The following is a 15,501-nucleotide window of genomic DNA, read 5'->3' as shown; positions in this document are numbered from 1 at the left end:
CCAGTGTGGTATTAATAAAGACGATGTTTCCATGAAAGATATACATATATCATTTCTCTATATCTGTAGTAAAACCTGAATAATACCTAAATGTATACACTCTGTCACCCAAATTTCACAATTTTGGGAATATAGTAGCTGTCATTTATAATGCCATACCTTAAAGCAGCAATTGTTAAAAAAAAACTAGCATGCATATTCACAGACTTGAAAGTAAACTAAACATTGTTTTGAAAAATTGAGATTTCATTTGTTACCTGCAGTGGCCCAATTCCTAAGGCCCATCACTCACAATAACCCTGGTCCATTTATACCTCCACCCATCGATCATCAGGAATTGATAAATCTTTTTATTACTTGGATTATAAACTACTCACAATATCAAATGTAAAACTATTATCACTTTTAAATCCTCACAACAAAAATTAAAGAATAAACTTTTAAATTAAATGAATTAACCCTAGTGTTTGGAGAAAAGGCTATTTAAAAACTTCATTAATTTAACATGACTTCCCAATTTCAAGAATAACTCCACACGGACAAGTGAGACAGAAACCATTTTAAATGACATCTAAATCTGACATTTTCCTACGATTAGCATTTCTTCATCTCTACACTAGCTAATCACCATTGTTGATTAATACAATTTGCCAACGTTATTCAAATTTGACCTTCATTCATGTGCATTTTTAGTTCATTCAACAAAGTATATTGTGGTAGACCTCTAATAAGACACTGGCACATGTCAAACACCAGACCACACTCTTATCTTTTTTTAATAACCCCCCCCCCCCCCCCATTTTCTTTGGTTCACAAACCAAATCCAATAAAACAAGACTTCAGTAAATATTGCATATAATAATGAAAATGTCCCCTAATCTGTAATATTCTGCAGGCCAGGATAATCTTACACCCACAGTTTAATTTATGCAAAATCAGAAAATGAATACATAAAACAAAAACAAAAAAATTCTGATAAGTCTGTACATACTGCCATTACCATGCATTTCCACGACCTTGAAATTTCAATTATATATATGTAGTTTTTGAGCTTTTCTTTAATTTTAACTGAAAACATGTCAACCATCATTTGCCAACGCAATTAAAATGTCTTAATTTTTCATCACATCAAACAACACTTTATTCATATCCTCAGCCTCAACTTCTATTGCTGGGTTAGGAACAACCCTACTTTCAAAAAGTATATATATATATAAAAGCACTGAAAAGGCCACGACACTGTTGGTTATTTAAAACTCGAATCTTCGACGCAACCCGCGTCTTTATCAAGAGACATATATTACATAAACAAATAACACGCAAAAACCTTTTATAAATTTCTTTACTGGCCTTGTATCTTCTCAGATCCGACACTTTAAGAAAGTAGGGTGTTGTTGGGTTTTTGTGCTTTATATATATATATATATATATTTATATTTATAAAAGTCTAGAAAACTAAGTTGTGACAGAAAGACTGACAGAAAGACTGATGGATGGACAGAATGCAATTCAGAAGTAGCCTTCAGCTTTGCTGGTAGGAAACTTATGGAAATAACCAAAAAAATTATACACAATGTTTGAATAGATATTCAATCCCACACATAAAACATGTACCTCACTCATAATTTTCCTGTGTTTTGCTATTAGAATGCGATCATACGTCTACAGCTAAAACTTTGAATAAGTCTGTAACGAAATCTGGAAACTAGAGAACTAATTTTAGATTGAACATCTTGGAGCATTTATCTGAATCAATTAAAAGGACTAACCTACAGCATTCCACAATTACAAGATTACGAGATTATATAGTCTCCTTAATCTACAACTTATTTATCCCGTAGGGATCCGGGTTAGAATAGGTCCTCAGTACCCCTTTACTTGTTGTAAGAGGCGACTAAATGGGGTGGTCCTTCAGATGAGACCGCAAAAACTGAGGTCCCGTGTCACAGCAGGTGTGGCACGATAAAGATCCCTCCCTGCAATCTCAATGGCCATAAGCGCCAAGCATAGGCTTAAATTTTGCAGCCCTTCACCAGCACTGGTGACTCTCCATGTGAGTGAAAAAATCTCGAAAGGGACGTTAAACAATATTCAATCAATCCAGCTGATTGAAAAGCCTGCCTGTAACATATTCTCTTGATTTTTCATTATTTCCTATAATATATGACTTAATTACATTTCATTACATGTTATACTGCTAATTAAACACACTAGTGCTCCATTATTACAGTATGACCATATTGTACATTATTAATAAAGCACCAGCTGTATGTCTCATCACTGGTGACTGAATGAACTTATAATAAACCCAATTTTTAAACCAATGTCATTTCTGGAAAGCATGTCAGTTTATATATTAAATATATTTATATATCACAAAGCTGATTGAGTATGGAGTATACTCGATTACTTTCTTTACTTCTTCAGGAGTATAGTATTATATAGACAGTAGACACACGGTCAGTTTGGGACCATATGGAGTCGTTGTAAACGGGAAATCCATATTGGGCAAGAAGCTGACATTTCACACTCACTCAGTGCCAAAAACAGAGCTCTGATTCATGTTTATTTGTTTTATTAACAATCAGGAGATCACAAAGCCAATTGAGTATACCCAACTAGTACACAAAATCAGGAGATCACAAAGCCAATTGAGTATACCCAACTAGTACACAAAATCAGGAGATCACAAAGCCAATTGAGTATACCCGACTAGTACACAAAATCAGGAGATCACAAAGCCAATTGAGTATACCCGACTAGTACACAAAATCAGGAGATCACAAAGCCAATTGAGTATACCCGACTAGTACACAAAATCAGGAGATCACAAAGCCAATTGAGTATACCCGACTAGTACACAAAATCAGGAGATCACAAAGCCAATTGAGTATACCCGACTAGTACACAAAATCAGGAGATCACAAAGCCAATTGAGTATACCCGACTAGTACACAAAATCAGGAGATCACAAAGCCAATTGAGTATACCCGACTAGTACACAAAATCAGGAGATCACAAAGCCAATTGAGTATACCCGACTAGTACACAAAATCAGGATATCACAAAGCCAATTGAGTATACCCGACTAGTACACAATTAATCTACATTTAATTAAATGTGGATCACGTGTACATATAGTCATCATTGGATATAGTTTGTCTACTATCCCAAGGACTTTTTCTGCAATTTTACTATATATATATATATATATTCGGATATATATATTAGATACCAACACGGGTATATTCTAATTACAACCAATTCAGTTAAAAAGATTTCACACCCAGTTTGACAATTCATGCTATTTTAAAGCATGAAAGACACATAAAGTTTCTCTAGAAGATTGAAAGTTATACATTTGTTACACAATCCAAAAGTTATAATTACATCTCTCTCCTAGTCTGTATAACCATGCACTTACCACAGTCAGCCAGGGTACAGTAGCTCAACAGGCACTCAAGAGATCAGGTGCCCCCCTTTGGGCGTGTGGTCCGTGTGAGGTGAAGACATCCGAACGTTTTGTCGGTTTTCTCTGCGTCCAATTGCTCTGAGCTCTTTTGTCACCAGAGGAGGAGGATACCTCTAACAGCTAATGTAAAGAAAATCAATACATCACCAAGCAGCTCTTCACTATAGGCCAAACAATATAGTACTGTCTAATAAATGGCTTCAGGAGGATCTCTGATGATTTGACAAAAAAAAAATTTCCAAGTGTTCAATTTCACTTGATTCCAACAAGTCTGCACTTATGTTTTTAGTTTTTTCGCAAATTCAATTTACACTTCAAAACTCCACAATGACTCATTCAGCATCAAAAGCAGAGCTGATTCCATTAATTTGTTTTATAAAAGAAAAATTTCATGTTAAAGAGATTTAAATCTATGATGAACAATAAAGGACACATTTGAACTATTAAGAAAATGATATAATTTTCATTTTACAAGATCATTTAGAAACATGCACATAATTGTTGATCACTAGCGACACTGAATTCATATAGACCCTACATGTTGCTATCAATGTACAAATTCTATACATACATGTAGAAACTGAATGTATGTGTGCCTGTGTGTGTAAATTGTATACAAGTGTCTATTAAATTGATGATAGTAATTCGAGATAGTTCTGCCATTCAAATGCACTTCAAAAAGTATTTATATGCTGGCATGAGCGCTTTGTTCTTCATATACCCTCATGTATTCTAAAATTCATTTCCTAAATGTCTTTTGGGGGGGAAAGCTTGACATTGTATATAGTTTTATATACATATAATACACCCATATTGATATTATCATTTTGTAGTAACAAAATTTATGGTTTCATTTCATATTCATACCCTTCATGATATTATATCATTTTGTAGCGCACATAATGAGATTTATAATTTCATTTCATATTCAAACCCTTTTTGATATAATATCATTTTGTAGTAATGAGATTTATAATTTCATTTCATATTCAGACCCTTAAATTCTTGATATTATATCATTTTATAGTAATGAGATTTATAATTTCATTACATATTCAATGAAATTCAAACACATACGGACAGATTTTAATGAGTATAAAGTTCACTTGAGCCTTCGACTCAGGTAATTACGCCTTAATTAACTCAGATGAACTAATGATTCAAATAAATTAATTTTGTAACATTACTGTGGTCACTAATGTATAATTCTGTAATAGCTTGCACTATTTACGAAAATTTCCTGAAAGTATCAAAGATATCACTTAGCTTTAGAGCTGCAAAACACAATTTCATCTAATTGCAAAATCAAGAACATGCCAATCATTAATGCCCCCCCCCCCCCCCCCCCCCCACCACCACCACCACCACCACCACAACCCCACAGCTTCCAATAAACATTTATTTATCCACTTCATTATAGACACTACAGATCAGTACGTATAAATATACATTGTACTTCCACTGAATTCAAAGTTCTCTAAAACCATAATTCTTTATCGGACTGACGAGAACTAATGACAGGGTCGTTAACGAATGTTACAAATTAAGACAGATCTTATGTTCCTGGCAATAACATTCTTTGCATGTTTGGGGAAAAACAAATCTAATACAAAGATAATTCATTAAACCCTTGCATGTCAGCTAATTCACTTTTATCCATATAAACGGAGAGAAAAATCTGGTACATGTAAATTCTGATGAAAGATTAAAAACGTATGGATCCATCATTTCTTGTTATTAAGCAAAGATTATTTGTGCAGTTGAATGACACGATTGCACTAAACCCAGCCATTCCCGGAGTGATTGTAAACGGTGTTCATTCAGGAGTTTCGTAAGTCCTCTAGTAACAACCACATCACAACAGAGAGAGTTTAAACCACACTAAAAACCGTACTAGCTAGCATTTTACGAGAAATTTTGACTCTCCGAATCTATTGATTGAAGGTTTCTCAAATCATTTGTTGCTTCATTACACAATTTTATGGCTTGATAATTTCTTATTAAAGTCCCCTTAGTGAAGTTTTCAATATTTTGTCTAATGTCACTGTAGTGGAGGAGATCCCTGAATTTTCCTTCATAAACAGATGCTATGCACAGTATCTTCATGGAGGTTTTTTTTCGTAAAAGTGAAGAAATAAATTATCAAACTAGAATTTCTCGTTTAGCATATTGTATATATATCTTTTATTACACATTGTATTTCTTGTCTTTTTAATGGTCCAATATACATGCATATGTACATTTCTGCTAGTCCAAGAGTATGCATGGACGTAACATAATTATACATAACTTTGAAAAATTCATTTTCATTATATCCTTATATTCACAAAGTCGTCCATTTGCAAAAGATACGTCATTAATTGGTACGTGGCATGATCGTTACGATTTTATAAAACTGGTGATGATGTCACAAAATCATGCCGTTTTCTTTACCTGTACTGCAATTTTTATATTGTATTAATAAAAGGATTCATATCAAATTAACATTTAAACTATATGTACTACAATTAGCCTCCTGTAGAACTGAAGGGAAATAACTCTTACATTATTTTTAATGAAGTTGGTTTTGTTAGCTTTACATCCCATTTTAGAATTTTTCACCGATATACAAATGTCTACACCTTTTTAGGAGGTACGTGCTACAAATTGTCGCTGTGCAAGACATTATAAAACCTGAAAATATGACAGTTTGTTATTGCACAACTGTCTATCATGACTCGGGGCCTCCATTTCCTCGAGGTCAAGGTCATACCCGAATAGCCTGTCATTTTCACTTTTAATATTGGACGCTTGGTGAAGGAACAGTCACTACCCAAAATACCAATGTTAAATGTCTTATGTTTGATGGTCAGGAGAAAGAATTAAAACCCGGGACCCCCCCCCCCCCCTCCCGTCATGAAGTGGGTATCTTAACCACTATATAGCTAGAATGCTGCCATACCATACATACCATACCCTAAGTCTGAATAAAGTTAGATGATCAATACAATAATCCTCATTTATTTCATTTTTTTTCCTCTAAAAAAATCCCTCTTATAGACTGAGGATTAAGAGACATGCAATTCCCCCTAATGTTTCTTAAGAACTTCATGTATTTCCTAATGATGTGCTATCAGACTCAGGTAATTACAAGCTTCCTGTTCATGATTGGAGTTTAGTGATCAACCACAGATAAAAACCCGAGTTTTGTAGAGACAAAATGTTCATAACTAACCTGTAATGGCTAAATTATGTGTCTGTGATGGAACTGTCCAATAAACTCTCTAATGAACATCTACACAGCAGATCTTCAATAATACATTCAAAATAGTCTATAGCCTTACTGTTCAATAAATTATCTTTTTTCTCCTTATTATTAAATAATTTGCAATACGAAATTACAAAAAATCAATATACTGCATCACACACCTGTTCCACAATGTTTGTGTTCAATTATTGATTCAGATTTGACGTCCCAGCAGGAGGACGTCACTCATACAGAGGATGAGAGCCACAAATGTGTACTGTAGCAGATTTATACAGGATGTTACAGACTCTTACAGACTCGGGAGGAGGATCCAGATTTACACAGGATGTTACAGACTCGGAGGGAGGATCCAAATTTACACAGGATGTTACAGACTCAGAGGGAGGATCCAGATTTACACAGGATGTTACAGACTCGGAGGGAGGATCCAGATTTACACACAGGATGTTACAGACTCGGAGGGAGGATCCAGATTTACAGAGGATGTTACACTCGAGAGGAGGATCCAGATTTACACAGGATGTTACAGATTTGGGAGGAGGATCCAGATTTATACAGGATGTAACAGACTTGGGAGGGAGGATCCAGATTTACACAGGATGTTACAGACTCCGGAGGATCCAGATTTACACACAGGATGTTACAGACATGGGAGGAGGATCCAGATTTACACAGTATGTTACAGACTCGGGATGGAGGATCCAGATTTAAACAGGATGTTACAGACTCTTACAGACTCGGAGGGAGGATCCAGATTTATAAAGGATGTTACAGACTCGGAGGGAGAATCCAGATTTTATTTTTGAGTCAATGATTTCATACAGTGACGAAGGACTTTGTTTTCTATGATATACCGTAGTTTCCCAAAAAAAAAACAAAAACCTATGAATTCCATTTCTCTTAATGCTATAAAGTATTTAAAGGAGCTTTGACAATGTCAAGCACTATATATCTTAAAAGGGCTGAGTTCAACAGGGCATCTGGCTTGGAGTTCTCACAAAAAATCTCAAAACTTAAGTTTGTCATGAGTTTTCTTTTATTTGAGCAGTCAAAATTTGAGTAAAATCCAAATTTTGACTGAAGTTATTTTGAGAAATCCAAATCTATTTGCTCAAATTGTGACTTAATAAGTCATTCACAGCTGATTTGCAGAAAATGAAAGTTTAGATACTCATTTACCTCTGACTATTGTATATCAATATTCCACAATTCAATTGCAAATTCAATCAAAGGCATTTAATATCTTTATCAATTCTATACACCAGACATTTTTCATGCTTTTCCAAGTCAGAAACACCCTGGAATTTTCATAATAATAATGTACCACAGATACACATGGCACACATTATCGGTACATGTACTTGAATGCCTATAGCGTAAATTTCCCACCTTAAAAATTGCCCTAACAAAGTATGAGACACCCATATCACGCAGCAGTTCCAGGAGTGCAATGCAAGTTATTTCCCCTGTTTTCCCTAATCAGAACTATATACATATATTCAACTACGCAACGATGAACATCGCTGGTCCACATCCATCAGCATTGACAACCCTCTGCTGTGGCCAATTTTCATCACTAGATCCTAGTCGATCATGAGGAATGGCAAGCCATGCATATGAAATATACAAGGCAGCAAAGAGCTCGGCAATAAAAGAAGAGTTTATTATGAGGAATGGTGAGAGTTGATTAGTAATCAAGATAAATTGAGCTAGTTTCCACAGCTGATCCCAAAAGGCTACAAGAGTCTCAATATATCAGCAAAATTATCCTTCAAATCAAATTAAAATTCTAGCTTTAGTTAACTTTCTTCAGACCTGATGGAGGCATTGTCACAGACCACGCCTATTGTCTTCATTCATACTACTCCCAGACTCGGTAAGAGTAATGGAGGATATACACTGAACCACAAATCCCTACTGGGAACTTTATCCTTCACGTTTAACACAACACCCTCATGTTTTATCTACATTTTAACACTTACAGGATTAATTACAAGACTTACAGGATTAATTACAAGACTTTCAGGATTAATTACAGGAAGTCAACAGATCACAAAGACATGAGAATTTAATGCACCAGTAAATTTACTTGGTTCACCGGTTTCGTCTGTGGAGTGGTCATCATCAGACTGTGTATTGAAGTAAAATATGCAGCCAACGTTGCCACAAAAAATGTAAAAATGTGGAAGGTCTATAAATATTACGGATTGTTTAATGACGCTATTTTACACAAGATGCACATAAATTTAAATGATAAAATCTATGTGTACCCTCTTCCTTTCTGAAAAATTCTGCACTCAGTTAAACAGAACACTTTAAAATTCAATTGTACATGCATGGATGCAGTCACTCTGTCACTCGACTTTGAGATTGTCTTGTTTTATTTGCCATCATCTATAAAAGATATAATCTATGCACACTGACTTTCATTTAAAGAAAATCCAAATGGGACAAAATAATTTTTAAACTATTAAACCCTGTAACCAATACTTTTTGTGGGAGGAGAGATTACATTCCACATGCATGTTCACATGAATCTCGTATATATATCTTGTAAAACATGGTTGTAAATATTTTTTTTCATGTATGGAAAACCAGCAAATTGATCGATAGGATTGTTTTTAATTTTATCTTTTGTCTTGATTATCAGCACTGAAGCAGAAGTAATAAATTACAATATATTGGCCTCTTTCATGTTTAATAAGGAAGTCACTATTTCACATTAATAGTTTGATGATTAAGAGAAGAAAAATCAAAGAAAATGAACGTAGAGATTGTACATTTTATACAAAACCTTCCTTTTCTATGTGTTTGTGGCAATTCATTCTAGTAGTTATTGATCCTCATGCACTTTCGAGGCATACCAATTGTGGGCTAGATTTGTGTAATAATTTGAAAGACAAAAATTATATTTAAACAAGATGTGTTTGTGAAACACAAATGCCCCGATAATGGCCAATTCCGAAGATGGCCAAGGTCACAAGGGCAAATATCTTGGTACCAGTAGAAAGATCTTGTCAAAAGAAATGCTCATGTACAATATGAAAGCTCTAATATTTACCATTTAGAAGTTATGACCAATGTAAAAAAAAAATTTAAAGTAGGTCAAATGTCAAGGTCAAAAGGTTCAATACCAACAGATAGATCTTGTAATAAGGAATACTCATGTGAAATATCAAAGCTCTATCACTTATTGTTCAAAAGTTATTAGCCAGGTTAAAGTTTTCAAAAAGTAGGTCAAACTCCAAGGTCAAGGTCACGGGGTCAAAAATGTTGGTACCCACGGAAAGGTGTTGTCACAAGGAATACTCAAGTGAAATATCAAAGCTATATCACTTACTGTTCAAAAGTTATTAGCAAGGTTAAAGTTTTCAAAAAGTAGGTCAAACTCCAAGGTCAAGGTCACGGGGTCAAAAATGTTGGTACCCACGGAAAGGTCTTGTCACAAGGAATACTCATGTGAAATATCAAAGCTCTATCACTTACTGTTCAAAAGTTATTAGCAAGGTTAAAGTTTCAAACAGAATGACAGAATTAAAAAATGACAGACAGGACAAATACAATATACCCCCCGATCTTCGATCTCGGGGGCATAAAAAAACACAACATAAATTGATACAATCGGTAAAACAAAGAACAGTAATAAAATAATATTTACAGTTTACCTTAATTCTACCAACTGAGTTATCTGGCCAAAGGTGGTCAACCTGACTGACCACTACATTCCTCCCTCCTCATATTATATATTTATCCCCTGGTAGACATTTTCACCTGTCAGTTCCAGGGGCTGGTCTACAGCACCAAATGCAACAGGAGAGGAGAAAATGCAATGGACCAGATTGGAATTTGAACCCAGGCCCCCTGAATCTTCAGTCAGGTGCTCTACCAATTAAACCCAATCGAACCCAGCTGACTGCTACATTCCTCCCTCCTTAAATTGTCTTCGCCCTCGAAGACACACAACCCACTGCAGATTCTTTTTCTCCTGATCGACTTTTCACCTGCAAGTCAAGGGTGGTCAATGGCACCAAATGTAATAGGAAGGGAGAAAATGCCATGGAAAAGACCATGATTTGAATCCGGACCCCCTGAATCTCTAGTCAGGTGCTCTACTAACTATCAGAGCTATCTGGCCACCAGCGTTCGAACCAAGCTGACCATAACACTTGCATATATTAAATATGAATAATCATGGTCAGTGTGGTTTTTAATCAAAAGAAAATTTGTGAAGATTAAAAATTTTCCAATATCAAATTTTGATTCCCTATTGACCTCCCTTCCCCCTGGGGCTAGGATTTGAAGAAATTTTAATCTGCAGTATGTGAGGATGCTTGCATATTAATATGACTGATCATGGACCTGCTGGTCATGAGAAGATTTTAAGGTGGCTCGATCACTACACTAACATTTTACTTAAGGTGGCTCGATCACTACACTAACATTTTACTTAAGGTGGCTCACTACACCAGCCTTAATAAACTAAGGAAAGAACCCTCAGAAGGTCTCAGAATGCAGGATTTTGCTCTGTTTATCTCAAAATTTTCCGGACCCTCCTAGCATATTCACGCCTCTGGCACTCAATTTTCCCCTCTTATTGGAAAAGGGTAGTAAAATAAAATAGCTAGATAAATCGCTGCACTAAACTAAAATTTTACTTAAGTTGTCTTATCACACTAACATTTTACTTAAGGTGGCTCACTACACTAACATTTTACTTAAGGTGGCTCATCACACTAACATTTTACTTAAGGTGGCTCACTACACTAACATTTTACTTAAGGTGGCTCATCACACTAACATTTTACTTAAGGTGGCTCATCACACTAACATTTTACTTAAGGTGGCTCACTACACTAACATTTTACTTAAAGACCCAACTTTAAGTTAACGCCCCCAAATTTTACCTGTGTTGCGATCAATGATAAGTCGCTGGTCAATCAAACTTTTAACAATAGAGCTTAGGTTGATTGACGTTTGCAGAGACCATGGTCTACAGCTACCTGAGAAAGATGTTTTGATAACAATCATGGCTAATGATGACCAGCAGTCTTCAGATCTTGAGGAAAGCCCCAGTATACCTGAGTTTTGATAGCATTGACTCGCACCTAGAATATTTTAATTTCTAACGTCCCCTATAGACAATGCAATTTATCATCGTATTTTCTCTCTCCATCTTTATACATGTATTATAGATTACACAATCAGAAATCAAACAATAATAATAAAAAAAAATAACCAAACAAACATAAGTTATTGGAATATTTTCTATTAATGATTTATTGTGGCTTTATATTTATAAAAACATGAACAATTCTTTATTGGCGCAGCACATCAACATGTATAATGGTTATATTGCCCATGCGTTACAGTAGTTAAAAAAAAATTCTTCTGTTTGAGATACCACATGGATTATGAATTACACAATCAGAAATCAAACAATAGTAAAAAAGCATAAATAAGTTATTGAGATATTTCTATTTATAATTTATCACGGCTTTATATTTAGAGAGAGAGAGAGAGAGAGAGAGAGAGAGAGAGAGTTACTGAGATATTTCTATTCATAATTTATCACGGCTTTATATTTATATATAGAGAGAGAGTTATTGAGATATTTCTATTTATATAGATAAGAGAGAGAGAGAGAGAGAGAGAGAGAGAGAGAGAGAGAGAGAGTTATTGAGCTATTTATAATTTATCACAGTTTTATATTTATAGAGAGAGAGAGAGAAATGTGTAAAACTGTAGCAATAATATAGATGAAATAATATGGCATGGCAATAGTGTTGCATACGTATGACAATAATTACTCATTTAGTCAATGATTGAGAGTAAGGGAGAGAGAGAGAGAGAAAGGGGGGGGGGGGGGGTAGACTAGCTATGTGTCAGCTTCTATTTGGGATACCATCGTTACACAAACACTACGTCCACAGAAACCCTAAAGAGAGAGAGAGGGGAGGGGGGGGGGGGGGGGAAGACTTCGTGTCAGCTTCTGTTTGGGATACCACCATTACGCAAACACTACACTACAGAAACCATACAGACGGCCCATATTGAGGGGTATCTTGATCATTCTTCATTTGGTTGTACATGTACACAGATCTACTTGGATTTATTCATTCTCTCGAAACATGGATATTTTACCTACTACACCCACGACACCGCGAACTCCCAGGACACCAGGAAGTGCCCGGAAATGCCGGGTAATATTATATTTAGGAAATTATTTATATACGATATATAACAATTTAATTAGAAGTTTTAAAAAGCAAAGGTTTAGAAATGGGCTAAACCTGGTTTGTCATTTGCAATACATAAATATGACCAAGTTTGAAGGTTTACGGGAAATAGAAATGCGGTATGCATGTAGGTAGAAATTTTAATTTTTTGTTGTTGCACAAATCAAGACACTAAGCATAATTTGTAATAACCTGAGAAATTTCCTGTGTATATCATAAAAATATACACAACAACCGATCTCTTGGCCAGGTAAATTCCAGGTAAATAACATTGACCATGGATAAGCTCCGCCCACATTCAGTGATCCGTGGAGCAACCGTAAGGTGTTTTTTTTGGGTCTTTAAGGTGGCTCATCACACTAACATTTTACTTAAGGTGGCTCATCACACTAACATTTTACTTAAGGTGGCTCATTACACTAACATTTTACTTAAGGTGGCTCATCACACTAACATTTTACTTAAGGTGGCTCACTACACTAACATTTTACTTAAGGTGGCTCACTACACTAACATTTTACTTAAGGTGGCTCATCACACTAACATTTTACTTAAGGTGGCTCATTACACTAACATTTTACTTAAGGTGGCTCATCACACTAACATTTTACTTAAGGTGGCTCACTACACTAACATTTTACTTAAGGTGGCTCATCACACTAACATTTTACTTAAGGTGGCTCATCATACTAACATTTTACTTAAGGTGGCTCACTACACTAACATTTTACTTAAGGTGGTTCATTACACTAACATTTTACTTTAGGTGTCTCATTACACTAACATTTTACTGAATGACTCATTTTTAAAGCACCTTTTATGATGTATGATTTCATTAAAGAGTGATTTACGATCTCGATTACTTTATCTGCATTTTTCGTGATTTTTTTTTTTTGGAAAAATAAAAAAATGTTTTGTGTGATCTGTCAGTGTCAGTGGCTTAGGTTCATTGTAAACCACAGGGTTTTGATACAATGTGAACAAACTGGTATATAAGTAGTAAACAGAGAGAAGGGAGCTAACAAAGCAGCCAAAAATTCTTGGTTGCTCGCTTCAAACTCTCAAAATTTCAGTATTAAACGTGAAAATGCATAAAAAGTTTTCCCATTTGAAAGCCAGAATATTGTTCTGTTTTGTAACATGTAAATCATTTACCTGACATCACAGAAACTTTGAAAAAAGAAGTCCAACTTCCAAGAATTAGGTCGCCGTTGTTAACCCTACACCATTTTCTCGACGCAATTTTCCTTCATTACGTTGGATTTTATTTATGCATCTGTCATCCATTGCAGTCCAACTTAAAATTACCGTTTAAAATATAGATACTTGTGTTTATCCTCACAATATTTGAATGAATGTTGATCGTCCCTTTCGGCAGATCAGATTCGTTTTCACCAGTTATTAGCCTAATAGCTATATTTTAAACAGTAATTTCAAGTTAGCTAGACGTATAGATTGCAACAGATGATGGATGTATAAAATCCAACGTAATTAATGAAGGAAAATTGCATGGAGAAAATTAATGTTGTAGAGTTAATGACAGTGACCTAATTCTCAGAAATTGGACTTATATTTTTTTTCAAAGTTTCTTTGACGTCAGGCAAACGATTAATGTATTAATACAAAACAGAACATTCCATAATCTGGCTTTCAACCGGGAAAACTTTTTATGCATTTTCACCATTAATACGGAAGTTGTGAGAGTTTGAAGCCAGGCTTAGCGATTTTGTTAGATCCCTTCTCACTATTTACTACATGCACCAGTTTGCTCAGATTATGTTAAAACCCTGTGGTGTTAACAGTTGAATGTCCACCAACATGCAGTTCACATAATATTGGTAAACTCAAAATTAGTCCGGTTGATTTCAATTTAAGCTTCCTCAAACAATAAAAATGCCATTTATGCGTTGAGCGTGTAGATGCCTAACTAAATAAAGCTTTCTCGACACAGGCGAGGAGAGATAACTCCTCCATTTTTTCCCAACACAAGCGCTCTCGCGAAGTCATTTTGTGAAATACGTCATCATTTCGCATCAAGTTTTACTTACTTTATACAGATAGTAACAAGAGTATCTTTTTTTCTTCTTTTCAAACACGCCACTTCAGCTTTTCACTGACCCAACCATAGACATGATACACTTGTGGCATTCTCACCACATCCAAATGAAGTGAAAGTAAGAAGCTTTATATTGAAACAACGAGCCCGATGGTAAATGTTAGGAGTCGAGGTTTCAGTTTTAGGGAAAAGAGTTCCACTCATTTCCTGTAGACCTTAATACTAACCTTTGTTAAACTGATACCCCTGTTCACCTCGCTTTTCTCGCGTGTATAGCACCAATGCATGGGATACTGACCATAGAATTTAAATCCTGACTTTAAACGAGACTGTTGAAACCCCTGCACCATCAACTTGTTGTCAGTAGCCTGCCTCAATTTAAAACCTGACCATACACAGAACAAACTCTTGCATATCGAATCAGTTGAGAGATATAAACACTGGAACACTGCTACTCTGTGGTTTTAAAAAAAAAGGTACAAACATGACC

The 15,501-nt window shown here is 35.2% G+C and overlaps 1 protein-coding gene across 5 annotated transcripts in view; it reads right to left on the bottom strand.

Annotated features, from left to right (window-relative positions):
* The window catches only part of LOC125666098 (zinc finger CCCH domain-containing protein 10-like), a 78,893-nt gene extending 63,739 nt beyond the window's left edge, over positions 1-15,154 (bottom strand). For 3 of the 5 annotated variants that reach the window (XM_056151360.1, XM_056151352.1, XM_056151364.1), the window contains exons 1-2: positions 15,004-15,154; positions 3,425-3,592 (exon numbers count right to left, since the gene is read on the bottom strand). The gene's annotated coding sequence lies outside the window, so the exon portion shown is untranslated. Of the gene's footprint in view, positions 1-3,424; positions 3,593-6,686; positions 6,862-15,003 lie in introns of those variants that run through there. The other 2 variants (XM_056151361.1, XM_056151362.1) reach the window with 2 other exon arrangements.
* Positions 15,155-15,501: the final 347 nt, after the last annotated feature.

The sequence above is a fragment of the Ostrea edulis genome, chromosome 10, assembly GCF_947568905.1.
Source record: "Ostrea edulis chromosome 10, xbOstEdul1.1, whole genome shotgun sequence".
Lineage (NCBI taxonomy): Eukaryota > Metazoa > Mollusca > Bivalvia > Ostreida > Ostreidae > Ostrea > Ostrea edulis.
This window is presented reverse-complemented; position numbering and strand designations above follow the sequence as displayed.